The sequence below is a fragment of the Stegodyphus dumicola genome, chromosome 5 (assembly GCF_044657685.1).
Source record: "Stegodyphus dumicola isolate Sdum_Otavi_A_Nest chromosome 5, ASM4465768v1".
NCBI classification, from domain to species: domain Eukaryota; kingdom Metazoa; phylum Arthropoda; class Arachnida; order Araneae; family Eresidae; genus Stegodyphus; species Stegodyphus dumicola.
The window spans coordinates 184,995,201-185,019,338 of NC_140772.1; positions in this window are offsets into that span (position 1 = coordinate 184,995,201).

The window sequence follows — 24,138 nt, forward strand, 5'->3', positions numbered from 1 at the left end:
TAAATTTCTAATGTCAACCAATACAAGAATTGACAAAAAGAAAAAACTTTGAGTGATCGATATATATATTATCGAGGTATGTGAATTTATGAAAATTATCGAGGAAGTTAATGAACTATTCCTAGATTTCTTATTATTGGGTATAAACAAAAACGTTTAGGGACGCATGCCTGAGATTAAATCTGAAAATAATCGCTAAACTCCTTATATTATTCTCAATCATTTAAGACCTTTGTACTCCTATTGAAGACTTTTTTAAATTTTTATTAGGTAATTAAGGTTAATACAATATAATATTGAATTCTAACTGCAATATTATGCGTATTTTATTACTTAAATTATTAATTTACCTTCGCACAGACAAATATATTTAATATGTTTACTATACTGGTAGCACTATGATGCTCTACTTGCATTTGTGTGTTTAGTTGGTAGCAGAAAATCCTTACAAATGGAGTGCACTTGTTTCTGTAGAATTTTACCTGCAGTACAGTAGGTGTTTCAAAACTTATTAAATCGAAACGCTTATTATGGATGGACTTAAAGCATGCTATATCTACATCTTAGGAAACTTACGGACATTTTAGTAAATGGAATTTTATAGTATTTCTTAAATTCGCAAAGGACCTATATTATATATCTACGTGAATTGCTATGTTGGTAATGATATGGAAATCCTTTTTTTACTTGCTGTAGAATTTTTGTAAATATTTTACGAACTCCGTCCGCAAAAAGAAAACAATTTCGAAATGTTTATTATGCGATCAAGGCATGACCTCGTGTTCAGGAACTCGGGTATTGAATCTTTTGTGTTAGAAGTAAAAAAAGTGTACTTTCAGAAATCTCGGGTAGGAAATCAGAAATCTGAATGACATTCGTTAAATTTTTAAAATGTGTTAAAAGAAGTACATTATGAAATTATCACTTTTAAAACTATGCTCAATTCGTAGAACTCATATTGGGAAAATCTTCTACTTACTATGACTTAATTGAAGACAAACGTGTAAGCCCTCTTCACCTACATAATGTTAAAAACCATTATGGATCTTGTAATATAATAGATGTAAATAAACTATAGGTATAATAAAGTTTATAATAAAGCAAAAAATCGTCAAATTCCGAAAAAGAACTAATGCTATTCTGCTTAGGCAGATTATCCTTCTCTTTCCGGTTTAATTGAGTTAAAATACCTTTTCATAGTACGAAAAAAATGTTCCCGGCTTAGATGAACTTTACATCGACTTCATTGAAGAATTTTATGAGGTTAAGTCTTTTTTAATGAAAAAAGGTTTTCGATATTTGTTTAGGTAAAACTATTTTCCGGAGCCCTGAAAAATGTAAATTTAGCGTTATTTTTAAAAGTTGATAGAGCCAAACAGCCCTCCCTTCACCTACCTCTAATTAACGAATTTGCTTATTTTCCTCATGGGACAAATTCCAGACAAAGTGTTTTCTAAAAGACCCATGTTTTATCTAATTTTTTTTAATTGTTATCACGTTTTTTTTCCATTAATCTACTGTAGTGTATAACAAAATTCTGATCCTTCGTTCTTGTGTAACTTCTCTGAACGTTTAATTCGATTTTAACCAGATTTGGCGGCTAGGACTTTAAGCAAAATTTATAAAACTTAATTCTCTAAAGAATCTAATTAATTCTTAATTCTCTAACATTTGTCTTCTTCCTGAGTTTAAATAACACGCCAAATAACGATTATTGGAGGTGTTGAGGCTTAAGCGTAATATTCATAATTTTGAAAAACTAATTTCGAAGATTTAAATATAGAACCTTATTCAACTACAGAAGGGCAAAAGACGAAAGAGGAAATTGTGCTCATGCGATAACAATAAGTGGAAGAAAGTCAAACTACTGTGCCATCCATTGAATAGAAATGAAAACAAATTCCTTAGAAGTTGAGGGTGAAGATGGATTAGAAATGGGATCATTATCTAGAAATAAAAGGTTTTTATGAACGTCAAAAGCCTCAGAAAATCCAATTCGCTAATGTTTTTGAATAATTTTGGCTTCAGAAAAATGGAACGTTGATTTTTCTGACCAACAGTGTTGGGCAACAGAGGATTTACGTGTTTCTTTTTCTAACACATACCTCACGCTTCTTAGCGGGAACTGTTAAGTCTCTGTTAATTTGACCCATATAACCACATTGGTAAGGAGTTCTGTATGTACCCCAGAAGTCCCCATTCGGAATGGGGTCTTTAAATATGGAATAATGAATTTTATTGATATAAGAGCAGAAGACCCGAAAATTTAATTTCTGTGGAAAAGCCGTTTCGCCTAACATTATTGACCAAGTGGTTCAAAAATTCTCACACATCTCGACACATCAAAAAGCCCTTTCTCGTTTTAGGAAATCGATTATGTGTAAAATTGCATATATTTTACAGAAGTTCAATATTAGGTTGTTTTCTATCAACAGAATTACAGTTCCATTTTTAAAGATCCTATTTCGGATGTGAACTTATGGGATGTATAGGATTCAATGCCTTCCAATAGTTTAATTTAGATTGATAAACTAAGACAGCCTTAAAATTTCATGTTGAGGAAGGCATATGTTAAGAAAACCAGAAACATATAAATCCTCTGATATTCTAGACGCATTTCGCATTCATAAAAGTCTTTCATTTCTAGTTTACGATTCCAATTTCAATGCATCATTACCCTCAGCTTTCAAGGAAATTATTCTATAGTATTTTCATTTTTTATCAATAGATGACGTTCTTCGTTTCATTATTATCACTTGAGCACAAGCTTCTCTATCGTCATTTGTACTTCTGCAGCTGCAGAAGTAGGTTCAATATTTAAACCTTCGAAACTTGCCCTGAAAATTTATGAATATTACGCTGATTCTTGTTGCCTTAAAACCGACAATAAGCCATCTTCTTTTTAAAAGTTAATTACGTAATAGACTAATCATTTGCAATCATGATGGAATAGATATCACAAAGCTTTATCATAAGGCAGCAAACACAGGAGTCCAATATTAGCCCAATTCTAAGAAACATCTCAGGAAACTGCATAAATATAATTCAAAGAATATGTCGACAAAGTCCAAGTGACAAAATGGAAAAAATCCAAGTTCTTTTGGAAATATCATTTTCTGATACATATTAAATCTTTTAAAGTAATTCAAAGATCTATTTTGGATTTTGAACTGACTTATTTTGTGTTTTATGTTTGCATACATTGTGATAAAATGTAACTAGACTTATTTAAATGTAAAAAAGTAATCGAGCAAACGTAGCATTTTTTTTTTGCGTATTTATTCCACATTATTAATATTCAAGAAATCTCAGAAAATCCATTAAAATTCGTAAAATTAGTGACAGAAATTTAAGCTGCGAAAAAATTATTAATCTAGGCATATATAATAATTAATCTGATTCTCCTTGTATTAGAATATTAGAAAGAAAGGTGTGCTAAAGCCACCTATATAATTTACAGACAAAAACGCATTATATATATTGGCTTTTCTACACGTCTTAACTTTTATAAGCAATTAATTAAAAGTGTATTTTAAATTATTATAATTTTAATTCTAGTTATTGAACTCAATAACATTAGTGTTCGGCTCTTAATATTTAAAATAATCACTAGTCTCCACATTAGCACTCAAAATCACTAAATCTGAACCTGACATAGGGATCATTAAGAAATGTTTCGATAACTACCATTAAAAGAGCATCGAATTTAACATCATTAATTACAATGACTTAGACATCATTATCTCCGGATAAAATACTTAATATTCAAGAACGTCTGCATTTCTTATTCCATTTAAATAACCTCGTTAGACAAAACTTCTTCAAATGGTTATTTATTGACTGTCCTTTCCCTTATTTTATTAAACTCAATCATAGTCTTGTCTTAGATGCAAATTATAAATCTGAATATATATATATGTATACTAATATATGTACTAACTATTTAACAGTTCTTTTTCAGATTGCTGCTTCTGATTGAAGAACTAAATTCTTTAGCAACTCCTGTAATAATAATTTCACGAATAGTTCCACGTACGTATATAAATTAAATTTTATTTCTTCCATTGATAGTTAGGAAGCAGTATTAAAGCTGATTTATAATACTAAATAGGACGAAAGTTTTCTCAAAATTTAATTAAAAGCGTTGTTATGCTTATGGATCTAATTATAAAAGAAGTGACTTTTTTTAAAGAAATATCCAAAATTGGATGAGATATGAAAATGATGTTAAATTAAAATGCCTCTGAGAGTAAACTCTTCCTATTTTTATGGAAATATTTCAATAATTCTCCATCGCAAACAACTCTCTTACAAGTTCAGTATATGAAAAACCTTTGAAGGACACAATTAAAGAGCTATCAACTATGTTAAAGGTACAACTATTTTTATTTCATTGAAGTGCTCATAAGACGATGTATTGCGAAGCGTTAGTGTATCGACAAGCTCTAAATGTGTGAAGCAAAATTTAGAATTTAAATATACATTTAATGGTATTACTCTACTAAAGAACAAAATTCAATTTATATATTTAAGAAAAACGAAACAATGCATTCGAAAACTATACATTTAAAAAAAGCTCTATACTAAGAGCTATCATATGCTACATACAGCTATTGATAGCAAATTCTCTAATTAGCAAACCTGATGTGAATAATATACAAAGTGCCAAAACAGCTAAACAGAAAAAACGGCTATTACATTTCTGGAAAGATGATAGTAAGAGAACAAAATTTCTTCACACTTAGTGTTTTGAACTTATGTACGATGTCCGTATTAAACAACAGCAAATAGAATGATAAAAATTTCCCATATATGCGAATCAACATTTCTTGAAATGGATATAATGAAATCTACATAGATTAAAAAGTCTGTTGCATGCTGAAAATAATGTGCTAAGTCTTTTGCCAACTACCACAATCGGTGAAAAGCGTAACGGATATACTAAAAGTAGACTTTATATTGCTAAAAAGTGTTAAAAAATAAGATTATTTATAATTTTGCAATTCATAATTAGTCTGCCTCAGGATTGCAGGTATTTACTTAAGTGTACGCCTCTAAAAGAACTTAAAACTAGTTTTTGCTATTATTCTGCTAGTTTTGTTTCTAAAAGCCAGTTTCATTTACGCTGCTGATCATTTCTATTTTCTAAATGGAACAATATTTATTGCCTGTCAGAGCTCAGAGCTCATAGAAATGGTAAGTTATTCGAGGCGAGAAAAGTAAAAAATCGCCAGAAATCGCCCTTACCAGAAATCGAACGATTAATTTTCTAATTGTTAACTGAACGTGCAACCGATTCAAATATATCTGCAATAATTTCTTGTAATTTCAATAAAAATTTAGGAAAAATAAGTGATAAATATTCCCTTAAAGCAAGAAAGTAATTATAAATTTTAGAAATAATATTCCAGTCTGAATCATTTTCAAAAATCAGTATTTATCAGATAAATTTTGCTTCATATGCATTTTAAAATCATATCCTGAAATGAACATATATTCAATATGCGATGAATAACATTTTTGAACTTATACATTTTTCAATTACAACCTATAATTCTGTTTTGAGGTTTCATGTTATAAATATTTTTTTCAAATCAAGTGATAGAAAGAACATTAAAGAACACAAATAAAATCATCGGATCTATTTCAAATCGTGTTAGAGAAGCCAGAATTATAATAAAGAATTCCCTTTAAGAAATAAATACGTTTTTACATTTAAATTGTAATGATGGTAAAAGATGTTAAAATTATGTAGGATTTATAAAATGATATAACTAACTCTTTAACTTTACATTGCAATAGATTGATGACAACTCAAAACAATTCTTATTCGGTAACAAAAATTATATAAAACTTGAAACAGTTTGCTAAACTTAATGAGATCTTTTTTTTATAAAACTTTTGACTATATGAACGATAAAACACACTATCTTTATATGTTCTCCTTAACATATTACTTCATCGCTTTTGTTCAAAAGTATTATAGAATACAAGTTGCGAAATATGCAATATCTATTTAAACCTTAAAGAATGAAATGTTATGCAAACACTACACAATAATGTTAAGAAGAACTTAATCATTAATATCTGCAACTTAAATTTTTGGATTAAATGCCTTTCAATATTTTTAGCTCTTCTCCATTGAAAAGGTAAAATATGTTTCTTAAATCCCTTCAGTTTTGAAAAATATCCAAATATAAACACATTGTTCATTCCGACAAAATATTCAAAATAAGACAAGTTGCCGCATACCTGAATACAAATTTGCGCATTAAAATATAAAAAGATAGCTTAATTAACAAAATTTTTTCTTCTTAGGATAGCTAACATCACTGAAGTTTCACATGTTTGTAACGATGTAAATAATTGCACAAAAGAGAATATCAATATAAATGTAGATTCCAAAATCTAACACTTATTCAGAACAAAATTAATGGGAACCTTACGAATTGGCCTTATTTCACTAATAATAGAAGATTAACAAAATCATAATCACCTTTTCAGCTGACGACTTGATAAAGAAAGATAAAACAAGGTGAGACTGTCTTAGTTACTAAACCACTTTTTGGAAAGGAACGGCCTCGAGGAACTGTATTTTCAAATATGTTTCTTCTGTAACAACATTAAATAACAGCAAATACTGAGGAGACGCATAAAAAAAGGAATGAAATATGAAAGAGAATTTTTTTAAAGTTTTTCTTGAGAGGGAGTCACTTCTTTCTTTGTCCTCCCATTTTTTTCTCATCTTTGAAATATATTTTTTGTTTTCACTATTATTCTTTAATTATTTATCTCCCTTTGTTAACCGCTAATTCTAGATTGTAATTATTATTTTTAAATAGGTAAGTGTCATTTATATTTTCCAGCCATATATTCCGGTTATCTTGTGTTTGTATCACAAGAACAATGCCTTAAACAACGTGTGAGGCCAAACAGATTAACCCAGCTTTTAAAATTAATTGATAATTTAATGTCACAGGGACATTAAGATGCAGTTATAATAATCGTTATTAATTGCCTATTATCAGCACAAAACAATAAACAGTTTCACTCTTAAAAAGGTGTTTTTGTCTGAAACACTTTTTGCAGTAGCCTAATAGTAAACCTTGTTTATGTATTACATAAATTTGTTCAATGTGATATTACGTTCACAATATTATGATCTTCGAAAATTCAGAGGTTGCAGAACTAAATTTTTATGTTACACAATCAATATCAGAAGTGCAGAAAAATAATTAAAAAGCTCTTAATTTGTTACCCAATAATGCAAGAATATAAATTTTTTATAATAATATATAGTATAAATTGCTCATACTTCGTGATAAGTGCCAAAATGCTTGTACTTTAGCCCTCTTAATTCCGGACTTTGATCATAATTGCTCGTACCGTTCAGAGTTAGAAAAATAGCTTTATAATTACCCGAAAAATAGTTAAAGCTGTAATACTTCAAAAATAGAGCAATATTTTATTTCCATTGGGAATAAAATATTTCCTTATTCATTTTTTGGAATTTTTTTGAGATATCTTTATGTAATTAAGATAATATAACACGCCGAACAAGTATTAATTTAGAATTTAAACAACAAAAATCAGCGTTACATCTGCAAATTTTCACAGGACTAATTTCGATGGTTTTACCGAGCCATCATCCTCAGCTGCCCAAAAGTAAATGAACGAGATAAGATATAGTGATTAGATAAGATAAGATAAGAAATAGCTGGACAAAATTTAAGTTACTGGCGCCATCTATTGATGAAACGAAAAATAAAACATAATTTCTTTAAAGGCTGAAGGCAAAGATGGATTGGAATTAGGGTCGTTAACTAGAACAGAAAGATTTTTTTTTTGAATGTGAAATGCCTCTAGAAAATCTAATTCATTAATGGAAGATGCTTTTTGAATAATTTTTGCTGCAGAAAAATTGCAAATGTGTTTTCGAACCAACAATGCTGGACAATAGTGGACTTCTTTGGTTTCTTTTTTCTAACATATGCCTCATGTTCCGTAACACGAAATTTTAAGGCTCTCTTAGTTTGACCAATGTAAATTAAACCACACTGGCACGGAATTCTGTAAATACCTCAGGAATTCATATCTGGAATGGTGTCCTTGAGTATGGAACTCGGAATTTTATTGATAGGAGAATAGACGGCCCGTTAGTTAAATTTCTGCAAAATACGTGCAATTTTATAGCTAATTGATGGAAAGAAAGGAATGACAACAGAATAATGTTCATTTACGTTTTGGAAGCTGAGGATGATGGTTCGGTAAAGCCATCGAAACTAGTCCCGTGAAAATTTGCAGATGTAACGCTGATTTTTGTTGTTGAATTCTCAATTAATATCTTTATGTGTTATCTATTTCCTATATTTATCAAGGACACGAAAATATTTCAGTTAAAATTATATAAAAAATCCTCATATTTACCATTTACTCTTTTAATCTTCGGCCTAATGTTTTAATATAATTAGTCAAGCAATTAAACCAATAAAAGCATAAATTTACATCCAAATGTGAAAATTTCGCTTTTGTACAAATTTGATGAGTTTTCAGAATTATCTGTTTGCAGGTGCATTTTAGACAAAAATTATAAATGAGATGATAGAAATTAACAAGCTCTTGGCGTATTTTCTCTGTGAGAAATCTAACCGAAGTTGAAATGGAGCTCTTTGTGCACAGTGATTACTTATTTCTTATAACCCAATAAGGTTCAACCGCCCTTTACGAAAAGGCAAACATTTTTCATTACGGTTATTGCTTCATTAAAACATCGTACCACTTAACACTATATTTAATGGGCGCGCAGTAGATTTTTGGCGTGGTATGCGAGAAAAGCGGTCTTCCCTTGTTCATCCGCAGATTAAACACTAATTAGCAAACATGGAGACGCTTTTTGGGGCGCGTAATTCACGTAACGCCCGCGTCCGTTATAATGGGGGAGCTAGATTCGTGGGCTCAGGAATGTTAATGGCTGAGTTGTTTTGGCTCGGAAGAGTTCTATAGGCAAATCCGTGGTAGGGGATGCGCTGCAAAATGCATTGAGTTCAGTGAGTTGAATTTTATATTTTCAAAACAGTATATCTTCTAGGATTTGAAACAGAAGCTGAAAAATGCAAAACCTTTTTAAAGATATATTTATAGGCATCTTCCACATACTCATGGTAATACGGAAATTTGATTTAAGTTTGAAATTATGGAATTTATTTCAAAATAAAAGTATTAAGGCTGTAAAATTTAACGTACTTCAGTCTGTCATCCTACATCTGAAAAACAAAAATTAACTTTGAATTATTTAAATTAAAGACTGGACAGTTTCATATTAAGTAAACGGCATATCAAAACAACAAAATAAGAAAAGATGAAACATCGTTTATTAAAAGTCACAGAGTCTTATGTCTTGCCACATTTAATTGATTTGGACATGCCTGAAATTAGCACACAACTGTAGTAGTTTGTTTCGTGATAAACATCTCGTCGTCATTTCTAACAAAGGATAAAAATTTCAGGCAGCATATTTCAACGAAAATATCCATTTTGACCGCTATCGAATTCAATTTAACGATGTTTTTGCGTGATATCTGTGCGTAAGAACAGAATAAAAGACTCGTTTCCTCCAAATTATAAAACTGCTTTAAAATTAATTCTGAAGAGAATTTTTCGTGGCGTCTGTACGAACGTATGTACGTACGTACGTATCTCGCATAACTGAAAAACGATTAGCCTCAGAACGTTGAAATTTTGTATATAGGACTGCTATAACATGTAGATGTGCACTTCGTATTTTGGTTGCAATCGGCCGCACCAAACGTATATAAATATATTTATATATATATGCACTCTGTTACCCGGCTCAGTGATCTCAGTTTCTTTACTCTTATATGTTTGTAAATTGTACATTGTTTGCTTTAAAAATGATTGAATTATGTTGTTCTTATCTTCCGGTTAAGGTTTTTATGCCTTTAGTAAATCTGTATGCAATAGTTTTAGAATTATCAACAATTTTAAAGTTGTTTAAGTGCCGCTAATAATGTTTTTGATGGCGGCCATTGCTTGTTTACATTTGAAACAGCAGAATAGTGAATTTGTTGCCAATCTAGAGAAACTTAGCTTCGCAACAACAAAGTAACGTCTTCCTTTATTATTACGAATTAAATCATGCTTAATCTATTCTGGAGTTAAGTTATTAAATTATCCCATATATTGACTCAACATAGGGTCCACAACAAATTAAACAAATTAAATCAGTTTCTACGCCTTTAGTGTCTTTTTGCCGAGTGAGACCAAAAGTGAACTTTCAGTTTTGTGCATCGAAAAATCTGCCGTCTTGCCCACTGGCTGAGTTGTTTATTTTTGCGTAGAAACTGTAATTTTAATTGTATTTTTTTAACTGTATTTGCGGTTTTATGTTTTTCTGTATCTTTCAATTTTTAATATACATATTTTGAGTTTTTATGTATTTTTTCCTTGTCGCGAAGTGAGAACTGAATTAATTGAATGAGAAATATATCTCGAGTGAAATTCGTGAAAATTATTTTAAATGACATGCAGGAAAAAATGCGTATAATTTAATATCCCGTACAAGAAAATCATGTGATGTATACATCAGATTTTTTTATTTATCGTTTAGAGCAAGAAAAAACAATCTTATTTTTGAAATATCGGGTTTATATAGGTATTCATTTATATAGATTCATATAATCAAAGTAAATTTAAGTACACGTTAACTCGACATCATTTTATCGATTAGATAATGAAGAAATTTCAGGCGTGTTTTCTTAATTTTTAAAAATAGTAAGCTGAGTACATACACGCTCACACATACACATTGACATAACTCTTTGACATAACTCTTTACTGAGTTAAATATAGCAATAATTGATTGAATATTAGATTAGAAATGTTCTTGTAATTAATATTTAAGAATTAATACCTATCTTTCATATTGAATAAAATTTTACTTTGGGGTTACAGTCTGTGCAACTTATGGATATTGCGCAAAGTTCTATTTTATCCAGGTAAATGAAATAGTAATTTCACATTCGTTCTGAAAACTTACGATATGATTATTAGTAAATAGGGCATGTGATGTTACACAGATATAAATGATGCATACAACTGTAGGGAAAAGGAACTCTTATCCTTGCTTATATATTGTAATCATTATTTCATCATTTTAAAGGTGATTTAATTAATTTTGAAGATGAATTCAGTTAGCGTCATTTGTCTAAACATCCACAGTCTGAACATTGAAGTATTCATTAAGGAAATTTACTTGATGTTTGTGATATGAAAGAAAAGCTTAAATAATCAAAATATTTAAGAAACCAGAGACACGGGCAATGATTTAAAATCTGGATTACTAGAATTCAAACTATTGAAACAAAATCAGGCTACAAGATTTTTATAGATTTTTTTAAAAGTATTCTTAATCAGAATTTTTTGCGGGGGGATAATAATGTCCTTTTATTCTTGAGTAATGAGCATCAAGACAAACTGAAGATAATAAAAAGTGCAGTTCTCTCGCGTTTTTGAATAGGATACTAAAGATTTTCGGAGTCTTAACCTATTTTCAAGAGATAATGCTGTTGAGATATTAGGTAATTTGGAAGCAGGAAAGATGAAAAATATGCAACGCCTTCGGTGGGAATCGAACTACTGACCTCCAGAATATGCGCCTAGCGTGCAGACCACCACAGCAAGAAGGCATGCGAAGAAGGTTGGAGAAATACCTTATATACTCCCCCTTTTAAAGGGCGACTGGGGTCTCTAGAGGTCCCAGTCGCCAAATCCTGGGTGTGGAGAGTCATAATCGACCACTCTTTTAGTTCGGGCGCCACTTGTAGAGACATTAGGTAATTTAAAAGCAGGAAAGATGAAAAATATGCAACGCCTTTGCCGGGAATCGAACCACGGACTTCTGAAACACGCGCCCAGTGTGAAGACCACTACACCACAAAGGCATGCGAAGAAGGTGGGAGAAATACCTTATAATGCGACACTGAAAAAAAAAAAAAAAAAAAAATTACTGTTAATTTGCTGATGAGTATCCTTTATAGTTTCAAGAGATGATACAATAAAAATCATGGTTTCACTTCAATACGCGATTTTGCGCATTAATACCTATAGTATGTAATATAATCCGAATTTCACAAGAACCCCAAAATTAAATAATTTATTTTATTTTTTAATAAGCATAAGAACATGTGTTTATTGCTTTAAGAATCCTAATTTGAGAAAAACACTTTCTGATCAACTCATACTTTTATTATGTAGAATTTAATTCTTCCTTACAACGAAAGATCATTACTCCATAAGATTTAATTTTAAAATTGCAAAACTGCCTCCAGAACCTGGATATTAATCTTCTTTTTACATATAAATTATATGTATATTTCTTACAAAACATAATTTTCTTTGCGGAGATGCTTGGGAGAGACCTTGAATATTTTCTTAATAATTGAAGTAAAAACAATAATTCTGGAAAATTCAAGTGAGCAGAATGTCTATCATTAGGGTTTGCGAAATGTCAGAACGTTAAGAATTATTCAAGTAAATGAAGACATTGCTTGTGTAAACAATTAAGTAATAATTTTCTCAATTTCTAAAGCAATTTAATTGATGTTTCTCTATTAAAGCTTTGTGTGAAACAAAATATCTATATTTTTTCTCAGATGCAACGAATCAAATAAGTAGCGCTTCATACGATTGATAAATGTACCATGTTATTAATTCATACAAAATTTAATAAATTTATATAAATTAATAAAATATGTTTCTAACAAACAGTTCTATCAGTTCGTTTTAATTTCACTAAATAAACAAAAAAGGGGGTCATGAAAAATTATTTGGCAATCATAGTAACTGAGTCCAAATAGTTAAAATAATGCTAAACCGATTATTAACTTCTTAAAATTAAGCAAAGGGTACGCTGAGAGAAAATGAAAGAGATATTATATTATATTATGATTGTTTGCTTTTTATTTTTATCCGGGCGCTGCGGAATAATTTGTGTTTATTTAAATAAATATTTTAATAATGTCCATAATAAAAAATGTAATTTTTTCCAGTTTTTCCAAGTTATAAATTTTTTTACAGATCCCGTTAGTGTAATGTCTACGCACAAATTTATTCTGCAGATAATCACAAAAATTAAATTCTGCAGAAATTCACAAAAATTTATTCTGTCTATTATCTGCTTATGTATAAACACTTGGTTTTATAAACTCTTTAAAAAAATAATTTAATGTTTAGTATTCTTATATGAATTTTCCTCAAAAATCGCGTTAAGTTTCATAAAATGTTTTCTAAAATTTAACATGATTTTTCCCCTCATAAACTTAAAATTTGAAGTAAGTTTAATTTAATTTGTGATCATATGTTTTATGTAAGAAAAACGCTATTGGAAATTTGACTTAAATGCAATGTGTGTTGGTATTCGTGGGATGTATACAGCACTTGATTTTCTAGTTTTGAAAAGGGGAGGTAATTAATTGAATTTGTTATAAGGTACAAAAATAAAGCCTGAAATATTACAAAAAACATTTTTTTCAGCTGTGTTATTATCAGCACATGATTAATGAAAAATTGTGCTTTTCTTCAAACACAAAAGAGCAGTTTCGAAAGAAAAGCAAAATATTCTGTGTCTTTGCTATAATATAGTCCGAGGCTTACAAAAAGATGGTGATCTTCTAAGCACCATCTTTTTCAAACGAAAGAATTTTATTTAAATTTTCATAATTTTTTTAAGATGATGTATTATAAGTTGTGAGCGTATTTTTTTTCTCTCATACAGGAATTGCCGGGAGAGGTCTAAACTCTCGGTAATTTATTCAGGAAAGCCTTATTACATGGGATTTTAAGCAGCATCTACGTATTAACTGTGGTATGTATCGATCCGAATTACAACTACGAAGAACAACATTTAATATTTTCATACGTAACAAGCTTTTAATTCAGATAATGTTATATATAAATATGTTATCGGTAAAGTATAAAAGCCGGCATTCTGTAGAATATTGTTGCGTTTTTCTTTTCTGACACCAGTTGTTACGTTATTTTCTTCCTTCACGTTCGTACGGGGTTCGTGAGGATTTGGAGCGAATAATGACAATACTACTTGATGAAGTATCGAAATAAACTTTATTTACCAATGTTAATCAGATACCTCCAAAATCACTTTTACAGTCGTCGAACTGTTATAAACACGCTGACACCTTCAGCGACACAGCCTTCACATTGTCAGGCAATAACGGTGGAGACAGCTTCACTGCAAAGCACCCGAGTACAGCTCCCAACTCTGCTTGGTGGTTCTCGGAACTCCACGTACTCTCGAGACTCTCCACGCGATGCACCTGACGATACACAAGAGTATAGCTCTCGACTCAGCACAGTCTAAGACAAAACTCGACGATGCACTAAAAGACTCTCTCGATGCACTCGACGACCAACTCGGCGCTAGACTTCGAGACACTCGCTCAATGACTGACTATCAGCTCGCTAGACGAGGCACACATACTCGATACTAACTACCTCCCACTTTACGAGGCACTCTCACTCGCCCTCTCGACCAGGCACACACACTGACTGCGAACCAGCAGGGTTTACATAGCTTTCGGCTTGTGTTCGAGAACATTCTGGGCTAAACTGGTACCAATTTTGTCGCCAAATATCGCCAAAGAGGCGATTTCTCGCCAAATGTGGCAAATATGCCTTCCATTGCCATTTTATGGCAACCCTAAAACTGCTTTGCGGGGAAGCCATCTCACCGCGCCTTTACATTTCGTAACAATATAAACGTTTTATAAAATGCCGAAAACTGCCCAGCAGTGTAAGAATCGTTTCTTACACTGCCGCGCTTTCTACACGGAATGCAAATGATAAACCGGCAAAGTATGAAATACATCTCCGATTCATTTCGAATATTCATACATACATTGTTTTATTTAATAAGAAAGGCATAAATTTTACTTTGTACAACTTCCAATTTTCTTCATGTATTTTGAGTAAAAGATTTCTAACGACACTCTTTCACTATTTTTTCAAAATAACGTTTTTGTTTTTGAGGAATACACACCTTTTAAATAACAGCCATATCAAAAACTTTTTTTTATGCTTTGTCTAAACAGCATTTGTCATTCTATAGGACCTAAGGATATGCCTAGGGAAATTATATAAGAATGCTCATATTTCCTACTTTGCCTAAAAATGCCAAGAAAATTCCTAGATATTCTACAGAACGTTTCATACATTACCTGGAACATATGCATAGAAAAGAGACCTTAATTGGATTTACAATAGGATGATATCCGAAACCTCAGTAAATCAGCTAACTTTACAACAGTCTAGTATATTTTAATCCTCAAAGTACTCTTTTATGAAACATACAGGTACTAAAAGTCTTGAAATATCTATCTGCTATGTCTGAATTATAATTGCTACCATGAACGCGCTCAGTAGAAGTTAAATCCGTAGCTGGCCACGATCTAATTCTGAGACACGGCATTTTGCATAGCCTCCCCCGAATCGGGCTGAATCAGCAGACGCTGCTCTCTGAACTCGTTCTCATCTTGCTCGGGCATATCATTTAATTACACCATAATTAACCGTGCCTTGAATGGTGGTCTTACCGCCTCTATCCCTTGGAACATTATCTCACACATAATGGACGCGGCAGGCAGAAGTCTGTTGTTCATTACGAGCGGACGTCATTAAAGTGTGTAGCTACTTATTGTTCCACTCTTGACTTACAAGGAAAGCTTAGCTAGCGTTGGGAAAAGGATCTTCCGGCCCAGTTAATTCTGAGCTCACATCGCAATGTTTTGTAAGGCCGACTTTTAAAAGGAAAAATGTGTGTTTATGTGAAACACTTTATCGTGATTTCGATTCGGGATACCTTATTGGAGTCTACAAAACATGCAATGAAATAAAGCAAATTAATGATTCCACTTAGAGCCAAGAAAGACAGTTACAGGTTCTAGGTTAATGTATAAATTCAATTAAAAGTTTATTGTAAAACGTAATTTGTTTTTAAAGTTGGGGAAGTTTTAAGGTAATGTAAAGTTTTAACGTAAATGTGTATTCGATTTCTGCTGAATTATTATTATGATTATTTTCACTGCGAAATCTTTCAATCTTGATAATTCATTATCCTCGAATTTATTCTAAGAATGCATTTTAATGCGTAACTGAACACTAAATTTAATCTTGAAACACTTTATCTACAAAGATTTAATTATTTTTTCGAATCAATGTTGTATACATTTTGAATTTCATATGCGTGCATAAACGCTTAAAACTGCTACTTTTCTTTGTCTGTTGCCTAATATTGCCTTTAATACTGTGTTGCAGTACGCTCATGCCAATTTTGTTATTCAAAAATTTACAACAAAGCATATTTCATTTCTTTTCTACACGACCTTGGGTAGTAACCAAATAGGAAAAAATACTTCAACTTACAAATTAACTTTATTACAAATCAGATTTTGCTAAATGTACAGTCAACTATAAAAGTCTAAATAAACCACGCAAAACATAAATAATGAAGTTACAGAAAGGTATAACAGGGTAATAGATGATAGATAAAATGAATGAATTTCTTAAAAATATCATATTCAAAAGAAATTAGCCGATATTTAAATAAAACATTTAACAAGGTAAGCGAATTTTATTATTATTAGCTCAAAAGGGAAGTTAGTCTCGAATGGGATATTAGTCTCGAAACGGTGTTTTGCGTTGAATCACTATAAACGGCATATCACTTTTCAGATCGTTGTCACCATTATATTAAAGATATCAAATAATGGTGTGTGGTGGTGTATTTAATTATGGCAAAGCACACTAGGGCAAGCTGCCTAAGAGGAGGGATGCCTTCGTGGAGGACTTTCGAAGGGAAACTGGCTCGTATACACGTTACACATGGGGAAAACCACGAAAACACCCATGCAGCCAGCCTGTTCGCGTGATTCGAACCTCGGACCGAACTACCAGTGTTCAGCGACTTTACCGCTCGGCCGCTGGTAGGCACATATCAAATAAAGAAGAATCTACATAAATGTATGCATGTTTATCGCATTGTGAAAAAAAACAGCGATACTTAAAGCCATGAAATTCTGAATAACGTAGTCCTCCAACCCAATATGGGAACTTGGAGGCTCGAATTTGTTTCATTATCTATTTAAAATTTGGTAAAACTTTAACGAATTTTTGATTAACAAACTCAGCAATTTCAAAGCGAGAAATGACAACACCGTACTAAAAAAAAAAAAAAAAAAAAAAAGCACACTTTTATCTCCAGCCCGCGAGAAAGTTTATCGAAAATTCTAAAGATATGCTGTTTTTAAATATTTTGTGATATCGTTGTTGAATAGAATTTTTTGTGGTTTAATTGCGAAGAACATGATATTTAATAAATAAAGGTAACATACAAGACGTTAAAAACTCCCTTTCGGGAGTAATATAAAAGCTGAAAGGTTTCAGATATTTTTACCTATTTAGTTTGTTTATTTAATATTTTTAATAACTTTTAAAGTCAAAGAAAAGAAAAACTTCTTCAGACGCATACAAAGCAGTTATCCTATACAAGTACGTGCATATATGTAAAACGAAAGTAAGAGAAAGAGATATATAATGTACAAGAGTTGTTTCGGGCTGTGGATCAATAAGGGTTATGGAACTGAAAATATGTACAGGCATATTTGTGAGAAAAATAACAGGAAAGATATTATTAAATAGTATTTTATGTACATTTCAAAATTCTGGAATTATCTCAGTAAAACATTAGAATTGGAAAATGTTTTTGGATGCAGTAATGTTTTTAAGCAGCAAACTATTGAGAAACTGAGAAACGAATAACCAAACAAATGCCAAACAGTAGTAGATATTACCCATTATATCAATAAATAAGACAACAGTGAAAGCAGTTTTTTATTACCAAACCATTTTAAAACTACAATAATATTTGTGAAAATTGTCAAGGATGCAGGAAATTAAAAAAATTTTCAAGATCCCAGTTGTTATAAATCCCAGTTGTTTTGTCACCTAACATCGATGGTTTAAAACAGATCAAACATTAATCATGATTGCAGGATTCATGCAGATGAAGAAAGAAAAAAAATCCTATATGGACACTGCATAACTGGTATGGCTTATTAAATAATATACATTTTTTTGCTTCACTTCATTTCAATTATAAATTATTATTCAATTATTTTAATTATCAATTATTATTCTAAATTAATTAAACGATTCTTCAAGGGACATTGAAAATGCCATCAAAAATTATAAATTTTGAATCAAATATCCGGTCAGTTTTTGTCGTACGGGAATCAAATTTCTCATAATTTTATTTTTTCATAACGAGAATAAAACTTTCTCAATTATGAGTATAGAAAACGAGATACCGAATTAAAAGTTAGCTTTCGCTATTTGTCAATTTTTTTTTTAAATTTTACGTTGCCCAAACATGAATATTTTTGTAATTTGAAACAGTTTTGTAATTGGAAGTATATGACTCAGACCAATGAATGCAAAATGAAGGCCGGGTAAAGACTTTTAAGTCGGTTAAGGGGGTGGACATATACATAAGTTTCGTTCTGCCGATTACAATAAAAAGGGGGTACACAATTAGATGTCATAACAGTCCCGTATGCAAATTTCAGCGTACTAGGGCTAATCGTTTCTGAATTAATCGAGATACATACATACGTACATACATACAGTAGTCACGAAAAAAATCCTTTTGAATCCATTTTACAATCTGTTTCCTGCATGGGTCCACATGGAGTCGAACGTAGGTAAACCTAACAGCGTTCAGATACTTTACCGCTTGGTCGCTGGTGAACCATTTCTGGTCGTTTTCCTCGTATACACGTTACATATGGACAAAACTACGAAAACGCCCATACAGCTAGCCCATTCGCAGGATTTGAACCACGAACCGAAATACCAGTGTTCAATGACTTTACCACGCGGCTGTTGGTAAGCTTTATCACATAAATCTTCTCATTAAATCGTATTTCACATGTTCCCTTAAAATGAAGTCGGTTCGATTGCAAATATGGCGATTTATAGACAAAAAGGTTTATAGACACCGAAAGTAAACCATGAGTATTCCTTCATTATACCAAATAGAGATGATGCCATGGAATTTTGAAATCATGTGCCATGAATGCAAAGCGATGAGCATTTTATTTCTTCCAACTTCTCGATTACACTATGAGACATTACCTCATTTTGCTCCTGGAATACTCTGTGCGAATAATTTGAAATTGTCAAAATATCTGAAATGCAAAATATCCAGTAAGAAGAGCAGAAAGTTTTTTAAAATAATCGCGGCACATATGTAAGTTAAGCAATTAAATATAAATAAAAGTTAAAATTATAATGAATTAAATAAAAAAAGTTCCGAAAGCTTTCAGGTTTTATATTACGCCTAAATAGGCGTTTTTTTAGCGTGTTGTGTGTTACCTTTATTTATTAAATATCATATTCTTCGCACTTAAACCACATAAAATTCAATGCAATAGCAATGCCACAAAATATTTAAACAGCGTATCCTTAGAATTTCCGATAGACAGTCTCGCGCGTTGGGTATAATTTTTTTTTTTTTTTTTAGCCCAAAGGGGCAATTTGCCCAGAAGGGGTATTAAAGCCCCAGAAGGGCAGCTTTCGTTTTGGCATTTTGCGTTGATTCAATATAAAGCAGGATTCTTAAACGTTTTTCAGTCGCTAACCCTTTTTACCACTGAGATGTTTTCTCGACTCCCAGGATTCCATAATATTTACAAAAAATTTGTGGGACCCTATAAGTATTGCGCAAATACGACACACGCGTGAGTGAAACTGTCAATTTTTGCACTTGTATTGTAATATACAATTGCAGTTTTAGGTTCATTAATTTTAATTTCTAGTTCTAAGACACAGAACAACAAGACATAGAACAATGTGAAAATTTTATCAGTAACAGACGAAATGACAGCGTCACGTGAAAAGGAAGGAAAATGAACGTTTATACACTCTTAGACAAATAAATAAATAAATAAATAAATAAATAAATAAAAAAGACGCACCAAGAAGGAGTTATCCGAATGGGACGAAAATCGGTAGAAGTGATGTACATATACAGAAAAAGCAAATGATTACAGAATTCTGTCCAACTGGCGCTTTAGATCGTCAACATCCCGAGCTGGTTGGAGGGCCCTGCCCATAATGCTCCAAATGTGCTTAACAGGACAGAGATCCAGCGACCCAGCTGGCCAAAGTAATGTTCGGCAAGCACTAAGGCAAGCAGGAGAAACATGTGCAGTGTGGGGGCGCGCATTAGCTTGCTGAAATGTAAGCCCAGAGTGGCGTTACATGAAGGTCAACGCAACAAGCCTTAGAACTTCGTCGACGTACCACTTTGCTGTAAGGTCGCGACGGATGACAACCAAAAGGGTCCTACTATGAAATGAAATGGCACCCCAGACCATCACTCCTGGTTGTCGGCCTGTCTGCCGGAAGACAGCCAGGTTGGTATCATACCGCTGTCCGGGGCGTCTCCAGACGTTCCTTCGCTGGTTATCGGGGCTCAGTTCAAAGCGGGACTCATCACTGAAGACTATTTTACTCCAGTCAGTGACATTCCAAGTGCGAATGAGCCCGACACCACTGCAAATGGGCTTGACGTTGTACAGAGGTCAATGGTAGTCGGCGCAAGGGGCGCCCTGACCTCAGACCCCTTTCTGTGAGACGTCTATGACTGATCCTTGCGGTCACTGAAGCGCTTGTTGCACGTACAATAGATGATAATGATGCATCTGGGGCTGTGAATGCCGCTCTGATGATTGCTTGGTTTTCACGTTCTGTCGTTTCTCTAGGCCTACTGCTTCTTTCTTGACGCTGTGTGCGGCCATGGTTCACCCATTCCTGATAACATCGTCTAATAGTAGCATCGCTCCAGGACGGTTATTCTACGCTACGAGAGTCGACAGCAAGTTGTGGGCCGCCAGATGTCGCTGCTAGTGAAAAACAGGTCTGCCCGACATCCTATATTCTCTGAGTGCGGAAGTTGTAGAAAGCGCGCAAAAAAGTGATCCCGCGTCGTCAATCAGGGTTGTGCAGTTGACGTACTAAGTAAACAGTGGCTTTGTATATGTTTTCGCCGCTGATTTTTTTCATATTTAAACGAAGAATACGGTCGTAGATCTCTGAATCGATGGCGAATTTATAGAAAATATGTTGATGCTTTCGCTCTGCCAGAAGATGTTTTCATTGCGTATTTCAGATTGCCAAAATTTATAGTTATTTTAATTTGCGATGAACTGATAGAGTATTTGGAGCCACATTCAGAAAACAAGAACGCAGTTTCTACTGAAAGAAAGGTTATTTATACTATTCCTGAAATTATAGATATAAATTGTAATTATATGCTTTAAAAATGTAGAAGATAATAAGTTTATTAAGCACATATAGACATCCGATAAGCTTCTACTCCATTTATGTACAGCAAGAATTACGTTTATTTTAAAATCTAACAGTTGAATACCTTACGAACAATACTGTACACAAAAAGGAATGTCGTTCATTATTACGCGAAATTCACACTACTATAAAATAAAAATTTAAAAAAATATTATAAAACAGCTTTATAATATTTTTTCAGTAGCAGTACTACTACTAGTGCGATACTTTTAAAAATAAGTTTTAGCCCAGAAGGGCTATTAACTTCGTTTTGCCATTTTGTAGCGTTTCACTTTTCAAATCGTTGCCTCTAAATATCATCGCACTGTATTATATTTAAAGATATTAAATAATGAGAAATCTGCATAAATGTATGAATGTTTTTCGCACTGTGATAAAACAACGGTACCTAGAGCCACGAAATTTTGAATAACGTAATCCTCCATCCTAATATAGGCATCTTGGAGGCCAAAATTTGGAACTGGGAATTTGTTTTATTATCTATTTCATATTTTGTAAAGCATTTATGAGTGTTTGATAAAGAAACTGAATGATTTCAAAGCGAGCAATGGCAACATTGTACGGAAAAAAAAAAAAAAAAAAAAAAGAAAAAAGAAAAAGAAAAAAAAATCATTGTTTCTTTGCAAACTTAAAAAAAAGATACTGTTCATAGCAGAGTTCTCATTTTTATATTGTAAAAGAGATATTGATTATTATTAGTTTTCTATTTAATGTGTCGAAACGCTGGTTTGACAAGGACTTCAACTGCAGAAAAATATTTAAAGAAACAGTGCGAATCTGGAAAAAAATCACCTTCAGTATATTTAAAAAACACTGATAAATTTATTAAATAATCTGAATTAATATAAAAGATTTTCTTATATGAAATTATCTAAGTGCATTCAGTTACAATATTATTAACTCGAATATCGTTTTGTGTAAAGGTAAAGAAAATATTTTTTCGCGCTAAATTAATTAATGGATTATTTATTTTGAGCAAAAAAAAAAAAAAAAAAAAAAAAAGCACGAAAATCCGAGTTTAAATTATCGCGAAAAGTCAAAGAAACGTTTTGTCAAAGAACGATTCATCTTAAACCCTGTTCCTCAATTTCCTATATACGTCGTACATTGATTATTTTTACTTTGGTACTTGCATTGTGAAAATAATATTACTATCTTCTAATTATTTTCACAGAATAAAATCTTTTGAGAAGGAAGAATATTTTAAATAAGCAGTTTATATATATATAAGAAATTAAAATAACAACAATGTAATATTAAAAAAAGGTATTAGTAATTGTGTGACAAAAATTACAATACGAATTAATCACACATACAGGATAGATTAGTATAATTTTGGTATATATTTTATATTGAAAAAATATTTTCTTTCGTGTTAATTATAGAATAAATTATTTAAAATAAAACATTTTGATGCGTGTGTGATAGCTGAATGCAGCAGCAATCGGCCGTACTGTAATAGCGAATGAATTTTAGTCCTTTTCCTGAAAGAAATAATTTTCATAGAAAAGAAAATAAAAAAAAAGGAAGAAATACTTTCTTTCTAATTTCTTACTTAAAGAAATATTTTTCTACTATTAACTGTAAAATAAAATGCGTGAAAACAGCTTAATGTAAGCATATTAAAAAAAAAAAAGAACTTAGTTTGCATTTAGATTGTAATGCAAGTTAATCATATTATAAATTTAAATGAATAGAATTGTTTATTTCTAAAAAGATTTGAAGTAAGCTTAATTCATTTACTCTTATCTTTTTACCGTTGCTTTCATGGTATCCCATATCACTCTACATTTCTTAGTCCTAAATTCCTGCATTAACTTTCCTCTTAAAAAACGGGATCCTTAAAAAACGGATAACATAGCAGCATATTCTGCTGCGTGTTGGTCATAATACTGTTTTGTGCCATTTTTTTTTTTCAAACTACAAATGCAGCGTGTGAGTTAGTGAAATAATATGAGAATATTCCTAGAACTTCAGCCAGCGCGCGCTATAAATTTCGTCACTCGTCTGTACTGCGATTGGTAAAGCTCCTTGAAGCCTTGTCCCCTTTCAGTAAAGTCAAATGGACCCACCCGCCCACCAACTGAGGACCACAGAATGGCTTTCTCCGATAAGTTGTGATGGGTTGTCCATACGGTTTTTTTTGAGTCAGTATTGTTCACTCAAGTTGTAGACAGATCCAGTGATCATAGAATAGGCGTCCAGCTCAAATGTCGAGCTATTCACCGATAAGAGCAACCGGCTTCTTTGAACTCAACTACACGACCTCTCGTCCGCGCACCTGTATGCGAAGCATAGTTAATGTCTTCCAGAGTACACGGAATGAAATTCGTGAAGAATTTATGACCTGGAATCGTAATTTCTCCTCTTAAATATCCTGCCAATTGATCAGATGAGATGCGCTGTAGCGGCAACCGTTCGTTCATTCGCATTTAAAATGTAAAATTTTGCATTTTCCGTCGAAACCTGTATGCATATCAATTTGTGTCCAATTTATATCTTTTTATATCTTCTCGGTGCGTCGTTTATATCTATATCTATATCTATATATATATATATATATTTTCTTTTTTTTTTTTTTTTGTCTAAGAGTGTATTATAAAAAGAATGCGTCAAAATATTTTCGATTTTTTCTTTGTCTGCATTGTCTTATCTTTGTCTATTTTCAGATACATTGTG